Raw genomic sequence first — 5,990 nt, forward strand, 5'->3', positions numbered from 1 at the left:
GGACACTTAACCGACTGGGCTACCCAGGTACCCCATATTACACGTCTTTTAAAAAATAAGTTTAACCTTGGGATGCCTGGGTGGCATAGTTGGTTAAGCATCGGATTCTTGATTTCAGCTCAAGTTGTGATCTCAGGGTAGTGATATCAGGGTAGTGAGATCCAGCCCTGTGCCGAGCTCTGTGCTCAGGGTGGACTCTGCTTAAGATTCTCAATTCCTCTGCCGCCTCCTCCCCTCTCAAATAAATGAATCTTTAAAAAAAATAAAAAGTAACTTTAACCTCAACTTGCCTATATTATGCTATCTTGGTATTTAATGTAATATATATATTGCTATATTACAAATATATAACTATGCATATATACATACATTCACGACATATATAATGAAATATACACACACACACATATTTCAATATGATTGGCTTTCTGTATAGTCTTTTTTTTTTTTTAAAGATTTTATTTATTTATTTGAGAGAGAGAATGAGAGAGAGAGAGCACATGAGAGGGGAGAGGGTCAGAGGGAGAAGCAGACTCCCCGCTGAGCAGGGAGCACGATGTGGGACTCGATCCTGGGACTCCAGGATCATGACCTGAGCTGAAGGCGTCGCCCAACCAACTGAGCCACCCAGGCGCCCTCTGTGTAGTCTTATGTGTTTTATTTTATGCATTTAAAACTGTTAATCTGGAAAGGTGTCTCTATACCTCACCAGATTGCCCAAGAGGACCAGGGGACATAAGAAAGCTAAGAAGCCCTGTTCTGAATGCAGCACCAACCAAAGTTGTCCCCACTGAGAGGAAGATGGTCAGGGAATAAATAGCTACTGAATTCCTCCTCCCTTGATCCTTTGCTGAAGTTCCTTACTCTCTGAGCCCTCCAGAAGCCAGGTCAAGGGAGACTTTTAGAACATTCATAGAGGTCACCCTACAAGGACAGGCAGCAGAGCAGAGTGGAGGGAAGGGTGAATCTGGAGCAGGCATTGCAAGATACCTGGAGGCTTTCTCTTCTTTTCCTCCCAGTGCTGTGTCACTGTGCCACACACCTTATGCTTCTGTCACAGTAATAGTATTTTAGTGACTTCAGTTCTGCTCAAAAAACATTTTTGAGTACCTACTAGAATCCAGGATTCATATATTATCTTGCTAAATACTTGAAAAGTGGATATTAGCATCTCCATTTTACAGAGCAAACAAGCTTGGTCACACAGTTAGCAAATGGTAGAATTGACTCAGTGTAGGACCTTTCAACACTTTGCCTACAACATCTTTCTTTCTAATCAATTCATGCGGGTAGGGAGATAAAGGATTCTGAACTATAAGAGAGAGGTAAAACAGGTCTGGGAACATTTGTACACAAGTGTGTTAGGTGTTGCTAGAAGCAACAGGCTTGTGCAACTTTGTTTGGACTGTAGGCTATCGTAAAGAATAGAAGTTCAAGTTTAAACACTTATAGTACATACTCTAGGCCTATAAATAACTTAAGACCTATTTACAGGGAAATATACCAGAATAAGCTTAGCAGTTTTTCTTCTTTATGAAGGCTAAAGTTTTCTTGTATGTCTGGTTCCCCTTGTGTGTACCCATGAAAGTTACATTCACATGAAATATGTATTACTTAGGCTTTTTTTTTTTAACATTACCACTGCCCTAATTTAGCACCTCACATTTGTCCTTGTCTTTTGCAATAACCTCCTAGCCCATTGCTCTGCCTCTCATCTCTTCTTCTTCAATAGAATGTATGGATAGTATGTTGTAGGTGCTAAACTCCTATTCTAAATCCTTACAGTTCAATCAATCCTTATATATATATATTAAATATTACAATTAAATATATAATCAAATACAATTTAATGGATATTAAATAAAATTTAAATATTAAAATAAACAAAATATTAAAATAATTAAAATATTAGATATTTAAATATATTTAATTTTAAACATATACTTTTAAATTTTTATTTGAATTCAATTTAATTAACATATACTGTATTATTAGTTTCAGGAGTAGAGTTTAGTGATTCATCAGTTGCCTATAACACCCGGTGCTCTTCACTTCAAGTGTCCTTCTTAGTGCCCATCACCCCATTACCCCATCCCGAAGAAGTTCTGTCCCGTCCCTCCATGCTGCACCTCTAGTTTCTCTCTTGGCTAGTCAGACCCATTTTAATTGGAGAGCTGACCAAGTCCAGTGAGTTCAAATACCACAAAGACTTGATTCCTAAATCTTTATATCCATCTCTTTTTTAGTTTTAGACTCATTGCCTACTGCATGTCACCACATAGATAGATGGGCCAGGGCATCTCAAACTCAGCATGACCAAAAAGAACTCATCTTGTTCCCCTTAAAAGTTGTCTCTGAACTTCTCAACAAATAGTGCTGGAGAAATTGGGTATATGTAGATAAATAAATGAACGTGTACCTCATACCATATACAGAAATAAGCTCAAAGTGGATCATAGATGTAAAATATAAAGCCTAAATCTTTAAAACTTCTACAATAGAATGTAGGATTTAAAATTTTGAAACCTTGGACAAGGCAATGATTTCTTAGCCAAGACACAAGAAGTTCTAACTATAAAAAAAAGTTTGATACATCGGACTTCATCAAAATTAAGTACTTTTTGAAAACATCATTGGAATTATGAAAAAAAAATCACAGACTGGGAGAAAATATTTGCAAATAATGTATGTGATAAAGGACTTATATTCAAATTAAAAAACTCTCACAACTCATTAATTATGACAAATAATTTGAATGGACAAATAATTTGAATAGACATTTTACCAAAGATATGATCTTATAAGTACATGAAAAGTTATCCAACATCATTATCATTGGAGAAATACAAATGAAAATCATGACACTCCACCACACACCTATTAGAATGGCTTAGCTGAAAATTAGTAGCAATACCAAATGCTGGTGAAGATGCAGTGCATTTGGAACTCTTAGATTGCTAGTGAGAATTATAAAGGTATAGCATGGTAGAAAAGTCTGGCAGTTTCTTAAGATGCTAAATAAATACTTCCCATACAACTGAGAAATCCTCAGTCTTTACTCATGAGAAATGAAAACAAATGTATACATAAAGACATGTACTCGAATGTTCATAGCAGCTTTATTCATAATAGCCACGAACTGGAAACAACCCAAATGTCCTCAGCCAGTGAATGGATAAACAACTTATTACATACAATGGCATACTACTCATGATGTAAAGGAGCAAAGTACTGATACAGACAACAAGATGCATAAATCTCAAAAGCATTATGTTAAGTGGGAAAAGGCCACACAAAATACTACATAGTATATGATTCAATTTATGTGGAATTCTGCAAAGGCAAAAAAACCTAGAGGATCAGATCAGCAGTTGCCAGATCTGGGATAAAAGAAAGGGAGTGACTTCAAAGAAACATGAGAGAACTTTATAGGGTGATGGGAATATTGTATATCTTGATAGTGGAGGAAGTTGCATGACTATATATGTTTGTCAGACCTCAGAACTACATACCTGAGACAAGATGGTGGCGGCATCTACGCAGGGTGCGGGGACTGGTGCTGGCGGTGGTCCCAGCTGCAGGACAGGCAGTAGCCACAGAGACTTGTGGGACAAGTGGAAGGTTGATGATAAGCCTGTAAAAATTGACAAATGGGATGGATCAGCTGTGAAGAATTCTTTGGGTGATTCTGCCAAAAAGGTACTTCTGGAAAAGTACAAGTATGTGGAGAATTTTGGTCTGACTGACAGTCACTTCACTCTCTGTGCCGTCTCCTGTTTCTTTGCCATAGTGGCTTTGATTTGGGATTATATGCACCCCTTTCCAGAATCTAAGCCTGTTTTTGGCTTTGTGTGTCATATCCTATTTTGAGATGATGGGGATCCTGACCATTTATCCTCATATAAGGATAAGTAAGGCCCACAGGAAAGATCCTGTAGGAATGGATCCTGAGGATATTTGGCAACTGTCCTCCAGTCTCAAAAGGTTAGATGACAAATACACTCTGAAGTTGACTTTCATGAGTGGAAGAACAAAGCAGCAGTGAGAGTCCGAGTACACCAAGTCCACTGCTAAGTTTTTTGACCATAGCGTGACACTGGTCATGGATGCATATGAGCCTGAAATATCCAGGCTCCATGACATTCTTGCCACAGAAAGAAAAATAAAGCGGTGCCTGGGTGGCTCAGTTGGTTAAGCATCTGCCTTCGGCTCAGGTCATGATCCCAGAGTCCTGGGATCAAGTCCCGCATGAGGCTCCCTTCTCAGCAGGAGTCTGCTTCTCCCTCTGCCTGCCATTTTCCTTGCTTGTGCTCTCTCTTTCTCGCTCTCTCTCAAATAAATAAATAAAATCTTTTTTTAAAAAAAAGAAAAACAAAATAGCCAATTCTAAAAGCAGCTGTCTTTCTGCTGGATGATGCTGAATTTCAGGGTGAGGGAGAAGGAAACAGAGAACCTAAAATGGATAAATAAGATATGTTAAAAATGGCCCTGTCTTGTCCTGAACTTTTAGTCCATTCTGGATAGAATCTTCTAGTTCAGATATGAGAAGTTGTAGTTCTAATATCTAACTTTAGCGTTCTTGGTCTTCTGATTGCATTGTTTTGATTTGCTTTTCTAGAAAAGCATTTTTTGCTAGCAGCCCTACAGACTTCCTCCTTCATACCTAGCAGTACTTTATATCCTATAGCTTTGTGGCATACAGCATTTGAAGACTCAGTTTTTAAAATTGTTAACCTGTTGCTGACTTTCTTGTGTTAATTCCTGTTTCAACAGCCATTTCCCTTAATTTGGGATACAACTTCTTGTGTATGACAGCTTTCCTTAACACACCATTTTTGTGGGTGTGTATATATCTGACTTGGGGAGAATTGGGAAAAAAAAAACACATCTTTTTCATTTGTTTAAAACAGACTTTCTGCCTGTTACATTTTTTTTTTTTTAAAGATTTTATTTATTTATTTGACAGAGAGAAACACAGCAAGAGAGGGAACACAAGCAGGGGGAGTGGGAGAGGGAGAAGCAGGCTCCCCGCTGAGCGGAGAGCCTGATGTGGGGCTCGATCCCAGGACCCTGGGATCATGACCTGAGCCGAAGGCAGACGCTTAACGACTGAGCCACCCAGGCGCCCCTCTGCCTGTTACATTTTGTGATCTTAACCAATTAAAGAAGCCAGGGTCATTTTTAGTTTTATCCTGTCTATGTTTTCCACTACTATATCCCTGTTGATTTGTTCGTGCCCTTTATTAACTGCCATTTTCTAAATTTTTTTTTTAATAAAAGGAAAGATGTGAAAAAAAAAAAAAAAAGAACTACATGCCTAAAATGGATTAATTTAAAAAATACTTCCCCCCCAAATGACTTCTCCTTCAGTGTTCTCTACCTCAGGATCTGGTTCCACCTTCCAGTAAGGTCCCCAACCCTGATAACCTGGGTGATAATCTATTTTGCTCTTTGACCTCAGCAAAACAAGCAGTAGCAAAGTCAAACAAACTGTTCCTTGAAAACTCCTGAATCTCCCTTCAGCTCTGCATCCCCAGTGTTTCTTTTTTGTCCATGCCGTGATCCCCCCTTGCGTGGATTACTGTGACAGCCCTGATAGGCCTCTCTGATCCTGGCGTGGCGCCTTCCACTGCTGCCGATGGACCGATCAGAAAGGCACTCTTCTTCATGGCATTCTCCTGCTTGGAAATGTTCAGTATTTCCTATTCATTGCATATGGGATTAACACCACCTTCTATTCACAACTGGCCCTTGTTTAGTTTTTCATTCTTATTTACCATCACCCTCCCATAAACTCCCTGTGCATTTTAACCTCACAGTCCTTGCTCAGTTTGCGTGAAGCATCTATGGTTTCCAGGATCAGTTAAGCAAAAGCTCTGTGTGATATCAGGAATTCCCTTACTCAACTCTTCACTGTCCAGACTCCATTCAAGCATGCCATCACGCTGGAAGGGCTTCCCTGAAATCTCTGTTTGGGCAACACACCCTTC

General features: G+C 39.1%; 1 pseudogene; it reads left to right on the top strand.

The window, feature by feature from the left end:
* Positions 1–3,522: 3,522 nt before the first annotated feature.
* Positions 3,523–4,195, top strand: LOC118521237 (signal peptidase complex subunit 2 pseudogene; annotated as a pseudogene).
* The last annotated feature ends 1,795 nt before the right edge of the window (positions 4,196–5,990 follow it).

This window comes from Halichoerus grypus, chromosome 8 (genome assembly GCF_964656455.1).
Source record: "Halichoerus grypus chromosome 8, mHalGry1.hap1.1, whole genome shotgun sequence".
Classification (NCBI taxonomy): Eukaryota; Metazoa; Chordata; class Mammalia; order Carnivora; family Phocidae; genus Halichoerus; species Halichoerus grypus.